The following is a 10,631-nucleotide window of genomic DNA, read 5'->3' on the forward strand; positions in this document are numbered from 1 at the left end:
CCGCGTGTCACACCAGCATGAATTAACATAGGAATGAGTCTAGATGCATATCAATTGTCCATTGTGTGACCTGTAGTGTAGGTGTTAAGCGACGTGCGCGTGACGTCTTTAAAATAGCGTCCCACCAGTAGCAAAATCACCACTACAAGTTACAACACTGTCTAAAGAGAGAGTCAACAACCAAGCGTCTTGCTTTGTCAGCAGCACTGTGTCGTACACGGAGGCCACGGGCATTATATGAAACAATCTTCATGTTCGGGGCATGGTGTTCTGAGGTATTGGCCCCACAACAGCACGCATATTGGATCCGACAACTCCAGACTTGCGCGGCTCATAGTAGCACCGAACAAGCGTTCCCTCTAGCCAAAGAGCGGGACTGTTTGTACATTTCACTGATTTCCTTACATTCTGCAGTTATTTAAAATGAGCCAAATCTACTGTTTTTTGTCTCAATCTTATGACAAGTGACGACACGGCCAAGTTGACTTTTAAGATAATCAGATAACGTTAAGGGGTCCAGATCAGGGTGGAATTTGGTGTCAAACACACTCACTAATGTGGTCTTAATTATCTTGATGGTACTCAGACTACTCACAACTCCAGATCCAACTTCTTCGGCACACAGGTCCGGTCCAGTCCCCGATGGGTCATCAGCCTGGGCAGCCGGGTCATCATGTCGAGCTGGGTCTGAGGCGACAGGACGCTCCAGAGCACGCAGTCGAGCGTTGATGTCCACAGTATCAGCCCAAACACTCTCACATATGTCAGCCTGCCGTCCCGATATATGTTTCAGTGCGCAGACCTCGGAGTATAGCTGCTCCATTCTCCTGAGTAGGCATGACACATCCATGCTGGAATACGACACTGGTGGTAGATCGTCCAGGTAGTGGGAAACAAATCGGGGGATATCCTCCCCACATTCATTCAACACCTTAAGACAGAGTTTTATATTATTGACATCTTTGTTTTGCCCTTTGTACGCAATGCAGCGTTGCGTAGTAGCAGAGCAGACTTCAAACAAAACTCTCTTAGATGATTCTATCTCATCAGAGTCAAATGTGTTTGCAGCCAGCAACACAATATCATCCTGGCTTAGGGTCTTCATTTTTATAGCCAATAAGTTGAGCAACTCATCTTCCACTATAATTTGACCAACAGTTGTCCTGTAGATCACTGGTTTTGCACGTGAATGCACAGGTTTAGTGGCCAATCCACGTCCAGAAGAGTCCATGTCCATCACGGTGCCATCCGCCATACCAGGGATAGGATAGTCAAGGCTCTATAGATCGGAGGATCGGAGAATCAAACGGGATTCTAAAATAAATCCTGAACTTTTAAATCCTGTAAGCATCTTGCATTTATAACGTGTTGATATTAAGCCAGTGACCCGATGCGATGTGATGCAGGAGCGTGGACTAGCAAACACCAACTCGGGACTCCTGAATCGCTGCTATCCACACCCTCATGTCTCGCATCAGGGTCTTGAGCTCTGCTGTGTTCATAGCTCCGCTATCGCGTTAAAGTGTATCTATGCGCTGTAAGTGGTGCGCCTCTTTCCTTTCCTGGCTGTTCCCTGGGTTCGCTCCCAAAGTGTCAGTTTGCTTGCCACCAGTTCCGGGTGCCCGACGCAGTGCCCAACCAGCCTCATCCTACTCTCATTGACCTTGTCTGTGACCCGTGGTAGGTCCCTGTACAGGTCCATGTTTCTGATGTGTGTCCACCCATGTGACACCAAGTGCCCCTCGTAGCAGCATTCTTGTGTAGACACCATCTAGGGCCTTTCTTGCTGTGCTGTGAGCGTCCATGTCTCGGCCCCCATACAGTAGTACCGACTCCACTGTAGTTGCCTCTTGAGGTCTTCTCCCATGCAGGTCAGATTTCCACACTCTGCTCATCCCCATGCAGGGCATTCTGGGCCTGGATCCGTGGAAGCAGTCCAGGCCCCGAGATATTTGAAACTCGATTACCGTCCCGTCGGCAGTGGCAATGGTTTTGTCCTTCATGTTAACCCATTTAGACCGGGAAAGCATCTGTCATTTTCGATTTTAACCACTTTAACCATTATCTTATACTTTGGCTATTCAAAAATAGCAGATATACACCACCACGCTATGAGTTTGTAGATCTGCTATTTTTTGAAAAATCATGAAAATGTGTGCAAATCTTTGAATACATATTTTTCAAAGCGAACATTTGTAACTCAAATCTTCTACAAGTCTTCTAAATCCTAGCAGTTTTTTTCTCAAACTGTTTGTATTTGGCCGCGGACTCCCATCTCAAAATATGTTGTTCCAGGGACCCCCCAGAAGCAAAGATTTGAGTAAAACATAAATATGTATATATATATATCCAAAGATTTGCACAAACTTCACGATTTTTCAAAAATAGCCAAAGAAATCTAAAAATGACACACAGATGTGTTCCCGGTCTCAATGGCTTAAATGCCAATACCTTTGTTTTCTTGGCATTGAGGTTGAGGCTGTTTCCTGCACTTCATTTCTACTTCCAGTATTAGTGATCTCTCTTTCTCTGTATCCAATCAAGCAGGTTCACTAAAGTTTACCAGACAAATTGATAAAGCGGGTTCACTAAAGTTTAGCAGACATGCTGATAAAGCAGATTTACCAAAGTTTAGCACACATACTGATAAGGCAGGGTTACTAAAGTTTAGCAGGAATCTTAATGAGAGCTAGATCAAAGTTCCTCACAAATGTAACCTGATTTGTGACCAGTGAAATAAGTATTGAGAAAATCAGTGATAACACAGTGTAAAATATATGTTGTTGTATTCCTGTACTGTAAAAGTCCCATGTTCCAATCTTAATTAAAGTTCTAACATACTGTATTAGAAGGAAAATACACTTAATGTAGCAAAACAAATTGCCTTTGTGCAGAATGGTGCATGATGTCGCCACTGGTAAGGTGGAGCTCATTTTGATGACTTTATATGAAATTCTGGGTAGCTTAACCTATACAATCATCATAATTTATTAGGCTAGTTTGTATTTTTTGAATGCGGCCTCAGGTAAATATGGGTTAACTACATTCATCCCTCAATACTGAGATGGGATTTTCCTTGATAATCAGATCCTTGTGTCTTCTATGCTGTGACCACATGTCTTAATCTACCATTTAATCACATTGCTGCATGAGCAACAGAAATAATTGTCACGGTGTATACTAGTATCATACACAAGAGAGATACATTAATGAAGTAATAACATTAGGTTCAGTGCCACACACTACAACTTACCTTGGAGACATTGGCAGTGGCACAGCTGTCTATTTGTGGGACATTGATATGTGCTTTAAGAATGTGTCTTTCTTTTTTGCATTTTACAAGAAATGTATATTGCATTGTGCTTATATATATATGTACTTCTATATATAAAAGAAGAACATTCTGGACAATTAATGTTTGAGGTGAAACTAATGTCTATTGGTCAATAATATTGTCAATATGGTACTCACGTGAGTGGTGTGTGGCCGTGTCAGTCCTTGTCAGCTGATGGTCTCATTTCTTGCTGTAGAGAATAAATCCTTTACTGGTTTATAGATGAAAATGATCTTACTCCCTGTTAGTCCGGTGTTATGACCACATCTGTAAGCTCTTTACTAATATAAAAAAAAATCAGAAAATATAAAATGTTCCACTATAGTGAAAAAAAATCTTTTCTCATGAACATTGTGCAGCTGCTTATCCACTCCACGCTTTTTCCTCCTCTCTCTCTCACTCTCTGTGTTTGCTTGATCTTTGCTCTCCCCCTTGATTAAACAGGAAACACCCATAGGACAAATACCATGTGTCTGGCCCCCATTTTCAAATCATCCTCCACCCCTTCTCCAATCTGTACCTGTATACCAAGTTACTTCATCTTGTTACCTCATGATGACCCCATTAACCACAGTTGCACGGAAACGCCCACACATGGCTTCCCAAAAGTGGCGCCTCACCAAGCTTTCCCTTTGTCCCAAAGACACTCGTATGCTTGTTAAAGGAGAACGATGTAAAGAGAAGGAAGGAGGACTTAAATAATAAGCTCAGGGAAATAACCGCAAGTCTTGCAGCCAGGGTGTCACATCCCTTTGTGAAACATAATCCTTCTTTATACTGTGTCACTGTGATACCTCGCCACCCACTGAACCCGATTGATGGTATTAAATGTAAGGAAGTAGTATGTACAGTAAGGAAGTATAACAACTTATGCAACAAATCTAGGTCAGCAGCAGCATTGTTGTTTTTATGAAATACCTTCAGTTAGTCTCTGAAGAAACTAATATATACCATCAATGACTCCATGTTTCAGATGATCGGAATTGTCATGACATCATGAATAAGTACACCACACTGATCAATAATGACTCAACATAATCATAACAAGCAAACTGGTCTGACTTCCTTGTGTGATGTAATAACTTGTATACTCAATCTAGGCCAAGCTGACGCGATATTACCAATACATTTCATAAAGGAATGGTAAAGAAAGGTATTATATAACGTTACAGTAGAATATGCAAAATAAGTTCATAATGAATTTAAAACAATCACAGACAGCAAACACTATGAACATACACTAGGTGGAATCTACCACCGATATGTAAATTGTGCATTATATTTTAACACATTAGCACATTTTGCTACAGGATAGTCCATGGCCAAACAATAAGCACCACACACCACACAACGCATCACATCACGGTGTGTTGTGAGCTTGTGGATCGGCAATTTTGCTACTTTTGGGTGAAGAAGTAGGGCATTAATTAAAATAACAAGATATGACAAGTCATAATATAGCCGCCAGCGGCAGGCTTTTTTTGCCCCAATACAGTCTATCACAGTAGAACCGAAATAGCAGAAAATGACTACATTACCCATGAGGCATTCTGAACGTACAACGCGTCCCCCTCTACCATTAAGTTACAGTGTCCAAGTTACAATACACAAAATACACCAAAATAATACTTTTCAATGGACTACTTGGGTAGCACTGATAACATTAACCACAGTAAGGTTCATAAAGTTTGTAGATGAGATGTTTACATTGTTAGTTCAGTCACGGTGACGACGTTAGCATTAACGTTAGCCGCATGCTAACGCTAAACGTCTGTTAGCTTAGCAACACGCTAACGGCTCATATTAAGTTGGTTTGGCTAATAATCATTAATCCCAACTAATGCCAACACAGTAATGGATGTAAACGTTCACAGACATGCTTTGGACATTATTATCAGGTTGCATTATGAACCAGCAGTTACACAATACAAGTAGCAGGCCATGCTAGCAGCTAACAACATACCAAGGCGGGTGCTGTAAACGACGGCCGTCCATTGGCTAGGACGGCCGTCCATTGGCTTTAAAGTAGTGTCTCCCCATTGGCTGTGAAGTAGTGAAGGACAGCCAGGACAGCCAATAGCAAAAAAAGTGTTGAATACATGTCGGACATCTGTCGGGTCAGAGTCAGAGTGAATACAGAGCCGCGCTTTCAGCTGGCGGCTAAAAAAAGTTGAAATATGGAGATGCCCGACAACAACAATATGTTTTTCCAGGCTGCAGATCAAGGGTGTGATTGACCTCCGGCTTCCATGGAACATGACTGTGGACTGTTACTATATTATATTATATTATATTATATTATATTATACTCCGCAACGCGCACAGTCAGGCACACCTACAGCATGCATTCACTGTCCTCCAGCCATATAGTCCATGAGCCAGAGCCTCTGAGCCATGATTATCAAATGGGTGGGCAAATCCAGGTTTGATTTTTTGACTAGCTGTACATCTCTAGTTTACAGTTTGGCATGATAACCATTGCAGACTAGTAGCTTATATGGTAGTTATCATGCGTTGAATGTGTGGACCCCTATATTTTTACATACAAATTGTATGAATAACGTTTGAACCTTATTTGGTGTGTAGAGACCTATGAACCCACTTTCCTGCATAATTCAAGTATTTGAATTGATTGGAAAGGTTATTTTACTTATTAAATACTTCCATATATGCTTAAATGGCTTTTTAATGCAAGATTTTGCACACAAATCAAATCATTTTAAAATGAGTCTTGTAAATATCCCCAATTTGAAAGTATATGCTGCTGAGAACCAACATGTTCCTAATATCTATAAAAACAAGAGGACCTGATTATCAGAGAGGCAGACTTGCCTGACTCGAAAATAGAGGACTGAATTCGGCCTAATAGAAATGTGCGTGTGAAATTTCACGGAAATCGCCAGCTGCTTTCATGATTTGAGGCATTTTGTTCAAAACGGACCAAACTGTGTACCGATTTGTGTGATGTTTGGACAAAATCTATAGGAGTAGTATCAATACTGTAAATGTGTTTTGCACAAATCGGCCTCCTGGTGGCGCTATAACAGGCTAATCAGAAACATTTGGGCCAGAGGTTCTGAATTGGCATCCAGGGAGTGTGTGTGTGCACAGTTTCACAGCGGCCGGGCCAATTTGCATATTTAAATATACTATTTCAGAAAACTTGTAATACGATAAAGCATTGTCTTCATGTAAGTAATCAACTGGGGAAGTTTCATGGTAATAACTATGTCTTTAACCTTTTCATCCTATTCACCTATCATTTATATAGGTGAAAATAACAAAATGTGTGATAAATATGAAAAAGCTACTCCTGTGGTCTGGAAAGGTTATCATATATTAATTTACTTATATTGCCCCTATAAAGAATTTGATATAGGTATGGTTTTGCCCACTCATTTGATAATGAAATCTTGTCTGGCTCATGGACTTCCATGATTATGCAGTTATGACATTACTGATGACTGATGAGAGGCATAAAATTAGAAAGGAGTTACTAGGGTTAGATTATGGAATTTACACCTGCACAGGTGTATGTCTGTCTATTTGTATGTCTGTCACAGTCACAGTGATAACTTGGATTGTTTTGATCCGAATTGTATCAAGTTTGATCTTTGATACAGTTTTCTTTTTTCAAACATCCTCTTGACTGACCTCTCCTCTGTTGTTGCTGGTATGAAGTCCCCAGCCTGCTCCCTGGACCCCCTCCCCACCACCCTCCTTAAGGACTACCTCCCCACTCTCTGCCCACTCATCACCAAAACTGTTAACGCCTCTCTCTCCTCTGGTTTCTTCCCCCTCCCCTAAAGCTTGCCGCCGTCACACTCATCCTCAAGAAATCAAGGGCCCAGCACCCGCCTTTGAAATTGAGTCTATCTAGAAGTAAAAGTTCATATGAATGGCCTGTAGTTTTGCTGTTTCACCCCTTTTATTTTATTTTATATTTTATTACCCTAATAAACATTTTCATAAATACGTTATGCTTCCAGTTGCTAGTTTAAAGTCTTCTTTCAATCACCATGATATGCGTATGGTAAACAAGGGAACCAGGAGACCTGGTACTACCAGACCCCTAGTGGTTGAAATCTGAATGGCCGGGCTTCGCATGAAGTGTGTCCCTTCTATGTCCCTTCTATGACGAAAGGGGGACAGACTTCTTTGGCTAGGCCCGGGGGACAAAGTGACCTATACCTGCCTGACCTCCTCAATGCCACGCCCCTTCCTGTTCCCTCAGGTCTGTGATGCCAACCTCTTGGACATCCCCAAAACAAAAAAACACCTGGGGTGACAGGGATTTCTCAGTTGCAGCCCCCTCCCTTTGGAACTCACTCCCACCTCACATCAAAGCCGCCCCACCCATGCCCTGTTCAAAGCCTCCCTCAAAACCCACCTTTTCAAACTCGCTTTCCCTGCTTAATTCAAATCTCTCTTTCTGCCTTTTAGTCTTAGCTTAATGTTTTGTTTAATCCTTTCTCAATTTTTTGCCTGTTAACTAATCTCTCCTTATAAAGTTGTTTATTTTGTTTTGTTTTGTTGTAAAGCGACTTTGGGTACTAAGAAAAGCGCTATATCAATTTGATTTATTATTATTATTATTATTATTATTATTATTATCACAGAGCATTATTATGAATCAGCTTTTGCTAAAGTTTACCCAAAGTGCTTTCTGTCAGAGGCCCTCATTTCATTGGTTGCGCCCCCAACCAATCAAATGGACACAATTAGGATGAAGATATCCCCAGGCACATTATGTCAGTTTAGATGTAATTTGCAAACCAGTTCCAGTATGAATGCCCTTCTCACACCTATCCTACCATGTAGTTACATGTACAGTATGTACAAGCACTAAAAGATGCATACCTCTCCACGGTTACCTCTCAATCATGGCGGTGGTGATTTTAATGAATCGTTCTGGTCAGATAACAATTGTCAGAATTCTTATCTGATTTGATCACTCATCCAAATATTTGTTTGTGGACAGGACTGTTAGAGCATAGCGTTAGTCCTGTCAGTACATTATAGTATTGATTTCTGTTTGTCTCTTATCTGCCTATTATGTGACCTTTTATTTCACAGACAAACTCACACGTTCATTCTATTCAGCTGTGTGTATCTGAGCATTTGGGCTAAGAAGGCATTGCTTGTCCTTTTGTCCCCCCTAACATTGTTGAGGGAGACAGATGTATAAACATTCTTTACATGACCAGCCCAAGCCCTAAGCTTAACTGCCATTTAATGAGAAAGGTGTTTCATGTGTAAAGATTATTATCATGTTAGCTGCGGTGGATTGGGGCCCCAGGATTCTGAAGCTCACAGTTGGAGGCCTGGTTGTCTTTGGGTGTGGTATGACACAGGAATTGATGATGCTGTAACCTGCTTTCTTTTGAAAATAATAAATCTTAACTTGTGTAGAGAAAATCATTTTTCTATCACAGTCAAGTGTTGCCTCACCAGTCTGCCATTGGCCATTCACGTTATGGAGCACTCTTTATAACTGCTTCATCATGCTGCAGCTCCTCATCTGAATTCACCAATGCTAACTGACAGCAATGACTTGAATGTTAAGTCATTGCTGCTGCTGCTCTGTTCTGTAGTAGACTATTGGGGGTGGGAATGGCTTTACTCGCTGCCTGCTGTGGCATTCCATGTACATGGATATATTCGGAACAGAGGCATGCCACCGAACATAATATTTCCACAAAAGTGGTACTGACATAAATGTTGACATAGCATGGTTATAGTATAACCAACACAGAGAGACAGAGAGAACTTTGTGTGATTGGTATGCTCACTAGTCACTATATTGATTGATTGAATATTTTATTAGACAGAAATGTAAAAACAGCACGAGTACAGTCAAACACTTTGTCTAAAAGGATAACATATATATATTTATTATTATTATATTATTATTATCATTATTATTATTATTATTATTATTATTATTATTACATGATATATAATATATTATATGATATGATATATAATATATTATATAATATATTATTATATTATAATTGCAAGTGTAACTGTTTTGTCAGATTTGAATTGAGTAACTAGTCACCCAACACACAAGAGACTGGTACAAAATACAGGGCGAAGATGGTTGGTTGTATTACAGGCATACTCAATCCATGGAGAACGGAAATCAAATATACACATTCTGGATGCTAAACTCCCGTAGATATAATGCATTGGCTAATGCTTGTTCATCAGAGTAAGCTGCACGAACAGTTTTTCTGATCAAGGAGTGTAATTAACCATGCATCCACCTGAGGTCACTATAACTGAGTCAGGTGTAGTCTCACTGTTTGTGATTGTAATGAAAAAGAGAAGAGGACATACTGAAGTGCTGCATCCCAAAAGTTATAATACTTTTCTGTTCAATGTCAGTATGTTTTATTCAAAAAGCAAAGTGCTTCAAGTATTTACAATATTGCATATTCCGTTGTAATGTACAGGAGAAGACAGTCAGGAGGTTTAGTGGGAACCGGAAAGTTCCCAGGCCGATTCCTGGCTACTCCTGGCTTCCTTAACTGCTCTGGGTGAGAATGGAAGGCCTACCTTATAGGCTCTATTCACAGCAGCCATATTATGAAGACATTCACAGGTGTTACCAATGATACTAATGAAGGCTCTGTTCCATTCTGGTCAAACAGAGTCAGGGTGCTGATATTGTGCATGTTGGCCCACTGGAAACACTCTGTTACACCAGTGGGTCTGCAGTTGGGGTCCAGGGACCCTCATGGGCTTCCACATGCCCCCTTACAGGTGTGTAACTCTGAGAGTGTACAAATGGAACCAAATTGACCCTTACGTGGTTCCATTTGTACACTCAGAGTTATGGGGGGTCGTGGAAACCACTGTGCTACACTAAATGGAACAGAGCCTTCATTAGTATCATTGGTAACACCTGTGAAGGAAGTGATAATATGGCTGCTGTGCATAGAGCCTATTGCTGTGTGATTGAGTGTGTGAAGTATGTGATGAAAATTGAAGTTATTTGGATAAAGGTGCTATAGAAATGCAGACCATTTACCATTTATCAATGCTGCCTAAAGGGCCTGGTCATCTGTGGCACTTTGTTCTACAGGTAAATGTCAGTAGCCCAAAGGGAAGATAGAGCACAGCGGAACATGGGTGGGAGACATAAAGAGGACGGACCTGTTTTAAAGGAATGCTGGGTATGAGGACATACCCTGAGCAGAAAGACATACAGGAGAAAGACATATAAGGAAGACAGGAGAGCAGAGCATAAGTGTGTTGGTGCTACCGTAAACACTATTCTATGTGTGTT

The sequence above is a fragment of the Gymnoscopelus microlampas genome (genome assembly GCF_963454915.1).
Source record: "Gymnoscopelus microlampas genome assembly, chromosome: 8".
In the NCBI taxonomy this organism is placed as follows: Eukaryota; Metazoa; Chordata; class Actinopteri; order Myctophiformes; family Myctophidae; genus Gymnoscopelus; species Gymnoscopelus microlampas.